The following is a 13,889-nucleotide window of genomic DNA, read 5'->3' on the forward strand; positions in this document are numbered from 1 at the left end:
ATCCAGAAGCAGGATGCCCTAGGAGCTCATATGCTGCCAAGGGCTTCTGAGATGCACACAACAGCCTTGCCTCAGCTGACAGGGCCAGAAAAGCTTCATCCCACGGCAGGGATTCCCATCAAGCTGTTTCAGCAGCTGTAGCAACCTGCACTGACACACCAGCTGCCTGGGTCAGCAAGCCCACCACAGTCCACACTGCTAAGTGTGCGTGGTCAGGGCAAAGCCCACCAGACACCTGAGCCCAGGGGCCTGCCCCAGCCTGGTCCCGTGCCAGAGGAGCTTTCCACCCCTTCATTACCACTCTGTGTGCCAGCTGCAGCCTCTGTTCCACACCTGGCTGACCGGTAATTTCTGTCATAAAAAGAGAGTTTGTTCAAATGGCATTACTAATTACTATAGAAATACTATTAGCATTGTTAATGCTTTCCAAATAGTCCTGCATGTTGGCACCATGTGAAAGCAGCACCGGGGCAGAGACCAAGGTGGCAAAGCGAGGCCAGGGCCCAGACTGAGCCCAGCGCAGTTCTGCCAACGCTGACCAGTAAAACAGCACTGTCTCTACCCCAGCACTGCTCTCCCTGCTACGACAATCAGTAAAAATTGCACTGGGACAGACTTGTGTCTGCGTGTGTATACAAGTACACACGTGTGTATGGTAGGGAATCGTGATGACAGAAGCCACCCAGCACAGGAATTTCAGGAGAAGAGAGGGAAACTGGTAGAAAGGAACTGAGGCAGGGGCATGGAGGTAAGCAATAAAACTAAATGCAAAGTAGATGAATTATTTACTGCAAGAAACAACTGTGAAGTCACTTACTCTGGCTCTGTGCATCCTAAATGGGATTTGCAGCGTTTCTCACATCTCCCTAGTGTGCTGAGTGATTTTTTTACAATTGGATGCATGAGGCTGGGGTAATCTTGTAAGATACTCCAGAAGATCAGTTTAGTATTGATCATGTGCTCAATTTAAAGGCATTCCACATTTATCTGCTGCTGCTACTGCAGTGACAGCTCAGCTGGGACCTGGGTGCTCACTGGGTGCCTGCACCCCAGAGCCACCTCATTCAGCTGCACCCTGTGGCTGGGCTGATGCACCGCAGTGTGGGGGGGGCAAGGCACCATGCTGGAGCTCAGTTTATGAGCCAGCAGAGTCACGCTCCCCACTGAGCCTTTCGATGAAGTCTCCCCAATGGATCAGTCTGCTGTGCTTCTCTGGGGCCAGCTGGCTGTGGATTGTAGTGGATCATACGCTCATCTTACAGGAACAGCAACTGCCAGAGACCAACAGAAAAAAGGTGACAGGGTACAGAAAGCAGTTTGCACAGACCACCTAATGCCAACACCCTGCACCACAGTGACAGCACCTGTCACTGTCCCCAAGGAGGTGCCATCTGCCACTGCAGGGCAGCCATAGCACCCTAGACCTGTTCAGCACAGCCCCTTGCCAGCACTTGCACAGGTGCTGCCAGAAGCCATTGCATCCTGCATGGAGCAAAGAGTTGGCGCTCAGCATGGAGGAGGGGGCTCTGAGCACCTGGCGTTTCTCTGGATGCTGCAGACCGGATTATAAACTGAACAACCCCTCCTGAGCAGGCAAAGGCCCCTGCAGCCTGCTCATCTGGCAGCATGTGACTGGAGCACAGCTGAAGCACAGAGAGCCCTACCGTGCCGGCCAGCACCTGGAAGAGCTCCAGCCCTGGGGAGACAGGGTGACAAGAAAAGGCACACAGAGACACAGAGTGCAGGGAGGAACAGACATGGAGCGGGACCTCTGCCCATGTCTTGGAAGAAGTGTCTCCTGCTGCTTGCCTTGGACTCTGCAGGTCTTCTAGGCACAGGTCTGCAAAGGGTGAGCCCGGGCTCCAGAGGCAGTGGCCTGGCAGCAGGATAGTTGCTGACGTGCCCACCAATGTGACAGGAACAGGGAATTCAGGCATGATGGGACTGTTAAACGTATTGCATCATGATGAGGTTTTAGTTATTTCTTTTAATAATATGCATATTGCAAGTTGTTATGAAGTCATGCAAGCTGCGGGCCATGCGGTCCAAAACACAACTTGCTTCATGATGGTAAAATATAAACTTACAAAGTGTTTTTTGCAAAACAAGTGTATGAGAAATCCTCTGATTTACTGAAACAGAACATGTGCAGGGTAGAAAAAAATGTCCCTTCCAGATCCATATTTACTCAACAAAAGATCTATATTCAAATAACTCTTAAGAGTAGGTCACTGGCATTCTCACAGAGGTTGAGTGGCTGAAAGTAAGGCTACAACCTAAAGAGGCCCTCTTAATCAGCAGAGAGAGCAGAAATTTTATGGACATGTTTTGAAACATCAGGTGCTTCTCCAAATTCCCCAGGCAAAAATCTGAGTTAAAAAATCTATTTTGCAAAGCTGTCAACTGGGGTGAAGTGGGGCTGAGCTGTTGCACAGCTGCCCACAAGTGAAAAAGTGCCGAGAGGCAGGGCTCTCAACACTGGGCTCCGTCCAGTGAGGACCTCAGCGCACAATACCTGGTAGGTGCTTAGATGCAGATTTTAAATCCAGACATTGATAAGGCATCCAATTCTTCTATTGTTGTTGTTGCTGCTCCTGCTGTTGCTTTGTTTTCAATAGCTGCAGCTAAACATTTAACCTTTACATTGATGGAATGACCTAAACATGTTCTTCCAGGCTTGTTGGCAGAAAGGCTGTCTCACAGTGAGCAGAGAAATGCCTTTCCTTTCAGCCTGGCAAATCAATACGCTGTGTGGCTGGCAGATTTGCAGGTGTCCCACGCTCAGAACACATGGAAGGGTCTCAGAGGTGGGATACGAGCATTTCTCCAGATTGCCAGGTCTAACAGAGAGGTGGGCACAAATCTCCATCGTCTTGGCAAGCAGGAGAAGAGCAGCTCACAATCTGGAAACGACATAGTTGTTCCAGCTGGGAGGCTGGCTCTGACTGTTGCTATCCCAAGCCTGTGGCTCTGCCAGCAGCTGAGGCACTTATTCAGCATCCTAGGATTTCAGATGGCACAGAAAGAGTTACAGGATAGAGCGGCAGAATAATTGCAAGTTAATATGGTCCCATGTTTTTTATTATTCTCAGAGTATTAAATTGATAGCCTGGTACCAAAGGCCAGAAGTGCCACCTCTCAACAAGATGAAATCTCTGTAGCCCATGGAAAGGGGAAAGCCACAAGATTTATAAAGGTGTCCATAAAATTTACATTTGGATGAGCATGTGGGGGAACAGAGACCATGAGCTGCAGAAGCAGGTTGGCAAGTACCTGCCGCCCCTGCACTTAGCGCCCAGCAGACACCGCTGACTGGGTACATCCTCCTGCACCGATGCTTGGCTGAGCAGGTCCCCAGAGCCACTCTGTTGTCAGGAAGGGGATGCCAGGGGAGCTTTCAGGAGATGGTGGCATTTTGGTACTGCTGTGGGGAATAAGGGACAAGGGTGGGAACAGGCCACATCTCAGATCTCCTTAAGGGATAGCTCCCTGGCCCCAGTGGTGGAAGCATCTCCCCTCAGTTTGGCTCAGACCCTCTGTCCGCCCCATACTTTCTGCATGGCTCAGTCTGTGCTGTTGGAGCAAGCACTGCATCTGGCAAGGCAATGGGACCTGGGGAACACGTTTTTCCACAGACCAGAGAACCCAAGATACGTACTGTCATGCCAGGAGTCATGAAACAGTGACCCCTGGCACATCGCATTGCCCCAGAGAGGCCAAGAGGTCCAGAGAAGATCTTGCCTCTCTCTTGCTGCCCCAGGACTCCATCCCACCAACAGGTGCCTGAGGGCTGTCCCTCAGCATGGCAGAGACACTTGACACCCAGCATCCTGGCTGCTTTCACCATGCACAGCAAAGTGATCATGCTTGTGTGCAGCATGGGCACAGGGCAAAGGGATGGTGACACACAGGCTGTTCAGTGTTTGGCTTCCACTGCTTGTAGAGCCAGGGTCTTGGCACCTCTGGGCCTCTGCCCTTCATCTGCACAGTGAGGGCAATACCCCGGCGCTGCCACAGAACTAGGGACATGAAAATGATCAGAGGGCTGGAGCACCTCTCCTAGGAGACAGGGTGAGAGTTGGGGCTGTTCAGCCTGGAGAAGAGAAGGCTCCAGGGAGACCTTATATCACCTTCCAGTACCTAGAAGGAGCTACACGAAAGCTGGACTGGGGCTTTTTACAAGGGCATGTAGTGATAGGACAAGGGGGAATGGCTTAAAACTGAAAGAAAGTAGATCTAGATTAGATATTGGGAAGAAATTCTTTACTGTGAGGGTGGTGAGGCACTGGAGCAGGCTGTCCAGAGAAGCCGTGGACGCCCCATGCCTGGAAGTGTTCAAGGCCGGGTTGGATGGGGCTTGGGGCAACCTGGTCTAGTAGAAGGTGTCCCTGCCCATGGCAGGGAAGCTGGAACTAAATGATCTTTAAGGTCCTTTCCAACTGAAACCATTCTACGATTCTGAGTCTATGACACCACAGACCTGCTGGGACAGCGTGGTGCTCAGGGCCACACACTTATCCAGGCTGGGTGCTCCTGCATTGCGCAGCACATGCTTCTACATGTAGACACCACGGCACGTGGTAACTGTGTGCACACTCAGCCATGTGCCACATGGTTGCTGTACTACAGGCTCACACACCTGGCAACTGGATGTCTCAACAGCCAATGCAAATGGAGCCATTACCACTGCTGCCTGCACTGTGACTGCTTTGCAATTAAAGGAATGAAATGTTTACGCAGGAATAAATCTGTGTTAATGAGGTGAATCCTGCTCCTGCCCTGGCAGGCTCTAAGACAAGGCCAGAACCTTGGGGGAAGGTTCAAATGTGCACTGCTCTCAGCCAGGGGAGGGAAGCAGGGAAGGAAAGGGGAGCAAACTCAGGCAGCTGGCTGGCTGCACGTGGGAGCCACCAGTTCTTTGATTTCCCTGCCTGGGTCTCCCCACACAGTATCAGCAGGAGACACTCGAGCACTGTCAGGCTTGCTCAGGCTCAGGAGGCGTTTCAGCTGTCTCCTTCCCTGGGAAGGGGGACTGTACCTGGCTCAAAGATGTAGGAAAAGCACAAGTGATTAGGACAGCAATGCTGCCACAGAGCGGGGACATGCTGCTTTGGGCCCTTCCACCTTGACAGCTTGCCCAAAGAAGTCCTTTGCTGAAGCCACCAGCAGGGACTATGCAGGAGGAAATCCCTATGCAGGTCACCGTTGCTCTCCTCTGTTCCTCAGAAACACTGCACTAATCCCTGTCACCTGCCTACGCTGGAAACCACGGAGACACAGAATCCAATTAGCTTGAAAACCTGCTCTGGCTCCTGCACAGCATCTCCCTCTGAAAGAGCTGTGGAGCTGCAGAGATAAACGGTGCATTAGGATTCCAGTGGGGTCTGGCATGCAAGGATGGCTTTGGAACTGCAGCACCAGCTCAGGGAATGGGTGAGGCACCAGCACGCCTTTCCCAAGTCTCTCTCTTCACTCTGCCTTGTACCAACTCTTCCTCCTTGCTCGCCCCGCAGCACCATTCCCTCGTGCAGCCGAGCCTGCTGCGCAAGGTGAAAGCTGAGGAGTGGGTCTAGCAGGTCCCCAGGTGGGCTTACCTACCGCAGGGCCTTTGCTCTTTGCAGGGGAAGAAAACCTCTTAGGGGTGAATAGCACCAAAGCCTCTTGGCTGCTGGGGGTGGCCAAGATGGCATGAAGCACAGTGCCAGGGCCCATCTCCTCACCCCTGCAACACCCCAGGGCACCTCTGTGCCCAGAGGTCCCTTTTGCACCAGCACGATGCGTGTCACCCTCAGCTCCTTTGTCCCTCCTCCAGCAGGGACTCGCCCTGCACAGCTGGCCCTCCAGGGTGATCTGGGAGACAAAGCAGGTCCCAGCCCAACAGAGACAGTGGGGAAAGGGACTGAAGACAGGTAATCATCCACTGGACAAACTCAGCACAGCCTCTAGCCACCGCCAAGCAGAATGCAAGGGGTAATTGTTGTTGACTCTGCTACATGCACCCGTGCTGTGCGTGTGGCAACAAGTCTCCCATGCCTGATGCTGCTACAGCTGTGCCTGCTATGCTCACACTCTTCCTTGCACCCACAGTAAATTACCTGCTTTGCATTTGGCTGCAGCAACATAACAGTATTAATTCATTGTGTTCTGTCTTTAACAAACACCATTATCATATCACCAGCCAGGATTATGCAAATCCTGTGAAAGGAATTATTTCTCTCCCCAAAGTCACCTTGATTTATCAGGTTTAGCCCAAAATGAAATAGAAGTTGCTTTGGATAAATTGTTAAACACACAACCATGCCCAAGGGGGCTGTGATGGCCCCACGGGATGAAGCACATATCCAGGCCAGGCCCAGCTGTGTGACCCTCTATAGCCACTGGTGACACAGGGACAGCTCTGTGCTGACCCCCATCAAGACAGCTCCTGTGCCAGAGTGCAGGTGGACTGGAACACTACGGAACTGGGCCCTGGACCAAGAGCTGGGGAACCAACTCCTTTGCAAAATACTCCTGGGATATGGCTCCACTCCCCAGGCACAGGGCCATGGGGCAAGTCTGAGACTGTGCAGAAAAGCATGTGGGGCTGGAAACAAGGAAACTTTCCAAAACTGCATTAAGGATTGCTCTGCGGCTGCCACTGGTCTGCTGCCATCCCTGTCCCTGCCTTCCAGGCCACCACTTCAGGTTGAGCCCACATCATGCATACCAAACTGTCATGTCCTCCCATGCAAGTGTGGAAGCTGCTAGAGATCAATGAGCAAATCTGCATCCCACTCCACAAACTGGCTCTTTAACGGCGTCCTCAAATAATGCCTTTTTCCATAATTTCCTTTGGTGCAGACATGAAGGCTCCCTATCCCTCTGACACTGCTAGACCTGGCAGTAGCCCCATAGCATATAAGGAAGCACTTGCGTGATTAAAGGTACCCTTTCTCCCATTATTTGTCAGCAATGTGAGTCAGTCCTTCAGCAGGGGACAAGAACAGCACCCTAGGAAGAAAGGAGGACTTCTACTCTTTCACAGGGCAGACAGCAAGCCTCTGCAACCCCAGCACAGCCTGCCCTTGCAAGAAGAACCAGGCCCTTGGCTGGGGCTTTGCCCTGACGGCCAGCAATTATTTCATGTGTTCTGGCTTTCATCTTTCTCCCCCCGCCCCACCCCCAGTTCCTCATCACCAACTCTCATTTCCAGTTGTGCCTGATGACTTCTGATCATTTCACACCTTCAGTCATGCTGTCCTAAGCTGGTCCCTGCCAGACCACCACTGTCCTCGCAAGGTCAGAGGAAGCTTGGGAAGAGGGACTATATTGTCCTGGCCTTGAGAATCCAAAGGATGAATCTTCCCAGATGTAGCCAGCCCTGTCCACCTTCCAGTTGGGAAAGTCCCTCCTCCACAAGCACGCACCTTCTTGGAGGCAGCCCCTGCTCTGCTGAGGATGGGGACACGGGAGGCCAGAGGCTGGGAAGGCCGGTGCAAAGCTAGACCACAGGAGGAATGCAATGGTGGAGACAGAAACAGGGAAGGCAATTCAATTTTCCGAGGCTGTCCCACCAATTCAGCTCAGAGAGATGATAAGAAACCCATTTCCAGTGATAGGCACCCTAATCCCCAGCCGTCCTGCATTTCCATTTCTGAGAGGCACTATTTCCAACAGGGAGGCATTTTCCCATCTAGGTTTGCTAGAAGGGACAGCAGTGGATTAAATAGCAATTTTTCCAGCACTGTTTAACTCCTTCCGTGCCTACTCCTGCCACTTATGCAAGTGCTGGAGGTATAGGGCAGCAGAATGGCTGCTGCACCATGCCCAGGAGCAGAACAGAGCTGGAGGCCTCTCACAGACTCTTCCCCGTGGCCTACACCCTGAAGAGACATGGAAAAGGGGAAAAACTGAAATGCATTGGCAGTGCAGGTGGAGCAGCTTAGACCAAGAATTGGTTATTGCTCAAGAAAGGGCTCTGAGACTCAAGTGTGGGACAAGAGTCATGCAGTGAAGCTTACATCCCATATTAAAACCATTTGACAGGTCCAAAGTGCTGCAAGGCTGACCTAAAACTACATTTGCAAGAACACAGGCACACAGAGAAAGGAGGAAGCCAACCATGCAGTGATGGCCGTGCCCCCCCGGCCCCATCTCCACAGTTTAAGCACTGTGGTGCAGGTGCAGCCTTTGCCTCCAATTTATCGGGGAGAAGAAAGGCAGAAGCAGCACAGATGCAGCAAACAGTGCATTGGCTGAAGAGGGACTTTCACAGCAACACATACAGATCAGTGGTAAATAAAGTCACTGCCTTCAGGAGGGTCACTCCCAGCACTGGGCAACAGCTGCCATCTCAGACATGTTGTGTCATCCCTCCACTGCTGTATGCTGACGTTGTGCTGGGCCAGCCTCCCCCAAGGATGGCTGCTGCCTGCTCCCAGCCCTCCTGGACCTCACTGTTAGCAATGGCTGTCTTACAAGAGCCACCTAGCTTCCAGCATCAAGCAGGGCTTCTCCCACAATAAAGCTACAGCATTCCTTGGATGCCAACACAGCCCTCTGCACTTCCACCACTCATCCCAGCTCTATTCCTCATTCCACTGCCCTCACTCCTTGCACGGGATCCCCATTCATCCCTGTTTCCTGACGTCAGGGCTCCTTACCCACTGTCTGAACCAGTCCTTCAGGCAGCTGAAGGGCCCCAGACTCCCAGCCCTGCTTCTGTAGTGCAACCAATTGCTGTAGCATCCCCCCCAGCAGCTCCCTCCCCACTCCCAGACATCAAACTCTCCCCACAGTGCAGGAATAAAGCCCCAACTTTCTGACTTAGCCCCTCCAAATCCCTCCCTTGCCTGCCGTTACGAACTGAACCAGGGAGTTTTGCTGGGAAGGGGAGCCCCAGGCAGCTGTTGCCTCACAAGTGGGCACCTCTTGTCACCTCACATGGGCCCTGGTGCAGAGCTTGTGGGAGGGAGCCCACCCCCAGCCCACCCCAGCCCCTACCTAGAGCTCTTCCCCCCCTCACTCTCCCCCACCCCCTGGCTCCAGCACCAACCCCAACTGTCCATTCATCACCCACAAAACAAATGGAAATTTAAGGCCTCATGACTAAAACACAGAAAAGAATTCCCCGTGCATTTTAAGGGTGCGGAATTTACTGGGTCAGAAGTGATGAATGGTGACAAAGGTCGTTGGGCAGCACGCAGGACAGTGCCGATGTGGCAGGAGCCAGAGGGATGTGCAGCTGAGGGGACAGTCTGGGAATGCTCCCAGGGGTGCTGCTGCACGGGGCTGAGGGACCACCACCATCTACAAAGACCAGTTCCTTCCCACACCTTGCTACCCCCTCATTCCCTGTAGGATTTGCAGTAGAGGCCACTGTAAGAAACATCCATGCAAGGAAGCCGAGAGCCGAGCACTGCGCCGGCTGTGCCTGTCCTGTGCTCCCAGAGGCGTAGCCACAGCTTCCCATGTAGCCCTTGCCGGTGGTTTTGCAGATTCAAGGCACAAGTAAGAAATGCAAAAAATGCTTCATCCCTAGGGGAAGAGGAGCACCTGGTGGAAGGACAGAGAGCAAACATGAGCATTACCACTCCTCCCCCGTGTAATCTCCCAGCTCTGGAGTTTGAGATGCATTCAGCACTAATTGAAAGCAGGCTCTTTAACACAGGTGCCAATTACTGCCTGTTAATGCAAGGAGCTCTGATGGATAAAGCAGTTACCCAGCTCTGCTAGGCTGGAAAGCACAAGATGAGGTGGCAGGGCTACTTATGCTAGAGTAGGTCTTGTAGAACAGCTCTGTGCCGCAGCAAACCCTCTTGCAGTGCCAGATGGGGCAAGTTCTTGCACTCCTGCCATCCAGCTGCACATCCCTGTGCCTTCACAGAAGCTGGTGACGTGTCCTTGCCACAAGGGAGGCTGATGATGCCCTGGGGCACGTTAGGCAAAGCATTGCCAGCAGGCTGAGGGAGGTGATCCTTCCAGTTTCTTCAGCACTGGTGAGGCCAGACATGCGAGTCCTGTGTCCAGTGCCAGACCCATCAGCGCAAGAGAGACATGGACATACTGGAGAGAGCCCAGCAAAGGGCCACAAAGATTGCGGAGGGGCTGCAGCACCTCACATATGGGGAAAGGCTGACAGAGCTGGGACTGTTCAGCCGGGAGAAGAGAAGGCTCGGGGCGAACTTGTCAATGTCTATAAATTCCTGAAGGAAGGGTGAAAAGAGGAGGGAGCCAGGCTTTTTCCCAGCGGTGTCCACTGACGGGACCAGAGGCAATGGGCACAAACTGTAACACAGGAGGTTGGTTCCCTCTGAACATCAGGAAACACTTTTTCACTGTGCGGGTGACCGGGCGCTGGCACAGGTTGCCCAGAGCGGTTGCAGAGCCTCCACCCTTGGAGATACTCAAAAGCTGTCTGGACACGGTTCTGGGCAACCAGCTCTAGGTGGCCCTGCTTGAGCAGGGAGTCAGACAAGATGCCCTCCAGAGCTCCCTTCCCACCTCAGCCATTCTGTGATTGTCACCTTTAACTATCCATGTTCCTTGTTTTCAGTTGTCCACTTTCTCTGCCCTTCCTGGTCAGCTGCCTTTCCCCCTGGCCCTGTTCTCTGCTCAAAGCCCCTCTTTGTTTGCCTTTCTGGGGGTGATGTGGCAGTGAGAAAGGTAGCTGATCCACGGGCAGTGTCATGACGATGGCAAGGGGACAATGGTAGGTGCAATTCCCAGCAACCTGCTGCTCCCTGGTCTTTTATCTTCCAGTAACTGCTGACCTGGAGGGACAGTGCCTTGGAAGAACCTCAGTGGGTGATGACAAGAGCATTGACCTACCTGGGCCAGCATCTAGTAGAGAGGAAATGAATCTTCCATGGGACCCTATCAGAGTCCTTTTTGCTTCGCAGAGAGCACCCTGTGCCTCCTGTGCAGCCTCAGTAGGGGACATGCTGGTAGCAAGCTCAGAGACATTGATGGGGAGCAATGAGTGGGAGCAGGCTGGCAGGGTTCCTCCCTGCATGGCACTGCAAGTCAGGTATGGTGTCCACATCTCTGAAAGGTTTTTGAAAAAGATGGAGGATGTGCAGAATAATTAAAAATGTGATTTGGAGGCTGGAGAAAACACTTGCCAGAGTTCAGTCTGTTATCTCACCAAAAAGAGAGCCTGAGAGGTGCTTTGATTATAAGCACTTCAAGAGAAAAAATACCTGGGAGTGAAAGAGTTCTCTAACTTTGTTAATAAAAGAAAGAGGCTGGAGCCTGTAGTCAAGCAAAGTGTAAATAGGAAACACAGCACTGGGCCACGCTACCGGAGAATTGCCGTCTGCTCTGCTTCCTTGCACCCTCCACCCTGTCATGGAAGATGCATCAGCTGAGAGACACTGGGTTCATTACAGGCAAAACAGAGCAATGGTATTTCTTTTCTTGGAATTACACAGGGGCCCTAGATAAATGAATGGTCACTTCAGGCCTTAAAAATCTATGGAACTGCAAGCACAAGCTGCAGACAGTACTGTGTAAGGAGGCATCCTTGATGCCTGCAAGAAACAGGGAGCTTCTAGGGAGCTTCTCTGCATGATGTCCCCCCTGTGACTAGACTGCAGCAGGAACAGCCCCAGGAATCCCAGGCCTACAAGCAGCCACTGGTTTCACCTGGCACCTGGGGACAGAGCCAGGAACATCAGTGCTTCCCTTTGGGCTGCCTCTGCCCAAACCCACAACAGGCAGCACTACTACATGGGGTTGGCTGCTGGCTTGGCCAGGGTCACCCCTGGCTGTAGCAATGTCTCCCTTCCCTGTGAGGCTAGTGCAAGGAGAGACATCAAGACGCCCCCACGCCCTCTCCTCACATGTGCTTTTTTCTCATTGCACTGTCCCCACTGCCCACACCAAAGCCCATCGGACTGCCAGCACGCAATCGCCTCCCCTGGCCCCATGGCTGGCTGAGGAGTGCAGCTGCAGCCTCTGACCCCACACGGCTGGAAGAGTGAGGCTTCGAATGAATCCAAGAGAGCAGATGTACAGGAGTATTGGAGCTACAAGGGGAATCCGACCCCACCCTGCAGATGTGGGGTCAGATGCTGCAACCACTGAAGGAGGCACTGGTGGGTTAAGGACAAGTGCCTGGGGAGGGACAGGGCATGTGGGGAGAACTTCAGCAGTGTCAGGGGAAGCCAAAGATCTGTGTCCTGTGTCCCTGGGCAGAAGCTATGTTGGGTTTGCAGGATTCATTCTCCCACAGAGAGGGCTGGGCAGGTGCAGTATCTATCTCCATGGGATATGCAGAGGCCAAGGAGAGGTTCAGGACCTGCTGTACACAACTCAAAACTGGGAGCAGTCCATGCCTGCAGAGCTTACTAGCCAGACAGGCCTGCACCCGTCTCACAGTCTGGACAATGAGCCATCAGCCCTGCTAGCACAGTGACAGAGCGGAGCACTGTACATCTTGCAGCTGAGCCCTCCCGTTTCAGTCCCGGCTCCTATGTCACCAACCCTAACTTACCAAAAATAGCAAGTCAAATCCTCCAAAACCACATGAAGTCTCTAACCCCGTGCCCGTTTTCTTTCCTCCCTAGGGGGCTCTAGAGCCCTCAAGATCACCTGGACCTCCAGCCCCTGCTATTCCTCACAACCCGGTTCCTAGAGTCCAGGATCTTCATTTCTGACCTACCTCAAAGCTGAGACTCTCTGTGGATGCCAAACTCCAGCACCTGGGGCTTGGACGGTCCCACCAAAGATTCACAAGCAGGCTGTGGTTCCTCCCTCTGGAGGAAACACCCCTGCAGGGTCCACGCCAAGGCAGCAGACTGAAACACATATTGGGGCATGCTAGGGCTCTGTCCAAGTGCCTCCAGGATCATCCTTAGCTCTCCCACTCTTCATCTGAAAAGAACCTTGGTAGACAACACATTGAACATTGTATGTACTGGCAGTAAAGGCAGCTAGCAGCATCCTACACTGTACCAGAGGAACACAGCCAGTACATCAAGGGAAGTGACTACTCCTTTATACCAGTACTTGTCAGTTCCCATGAAGTAATACTGCACGCTGTTTCTGCCTCCAACACATGAAAAACATGGACAAATTAGTGGGAGTCCAGTAAAGGACCACCAAGGAACTCAGTGCTCGAAGCACTTGTCCTATAAGGAAAGGCAGAAGGAACAAGGTTTGTTCAGCTTGGAGAGAGATGGTTTCAGGGGAACCTCATAGCAATCTATCAGTACCTACAAGGAAGTTATCTGAGAAGACACAGGCAGGCTCTTATCAGCAGTGCTCAGTGGGAGGATAAGAGACAATGGGCATCACTATAAAGACATGTTCAGAATAGATAAGGAAAAACCTCTTTCTCATGAGGACAGTCAAGCATTGAAACAGGGGTCCAGAGAAGAGAGGAGAAAACCACCTGGGAGATTTTCAAGACCTGTCTGGATGAAGCAAAATGGCCTAATCTTAAGAGTTGACCCTGCCTGAGTAAAGAACTGCTGAGGTCCCTTCCCACCTGAATTATCCTGTGATCTCTCACTCAGCATAGGAGGAGAGTCTCTTGGCTCCAAAATCACAGGGCACGATGAGGCAAAATGTCAGCTGCCTGCATCAGCTACACAGTCCCCTCCCCTCACAACACACACTTTGCTGCCCCCCAGACCCTGCCATTCCGACAGCTGAACACTTGCTTCCCTACTTGCATACTTTCAGAGTCCAGGAAGCTCCTGCTTGGCCACGGCTGACCCATCTTGTCTTCCGACACAGAGGGAGAATTCAAGGCTGCAAGCAGAGTGCTGTGCAGCGCACAGCCGCCAGCGCCTGGCACAGGCTCCATCTCACTCTCCCAGGGCAGTTCCGCTGCAGACCTTCAACACCTAGAAACAAAGCAGCAGCTCCACAGGACAAGGGACATAACTTCCAGCTCCCGTTAC

The sequence above is a fragment of the Falco punctatus genome (assembly GCF_963210335.1).
Source record: "Falco punctatus genome assembly, chromosome: 10".
Taxonomy (NCBI): Eukaryota; Metazoa; Chordata; class Aves; order Falconiformes; family Falconidae; genus Falco; species Falco punctatus.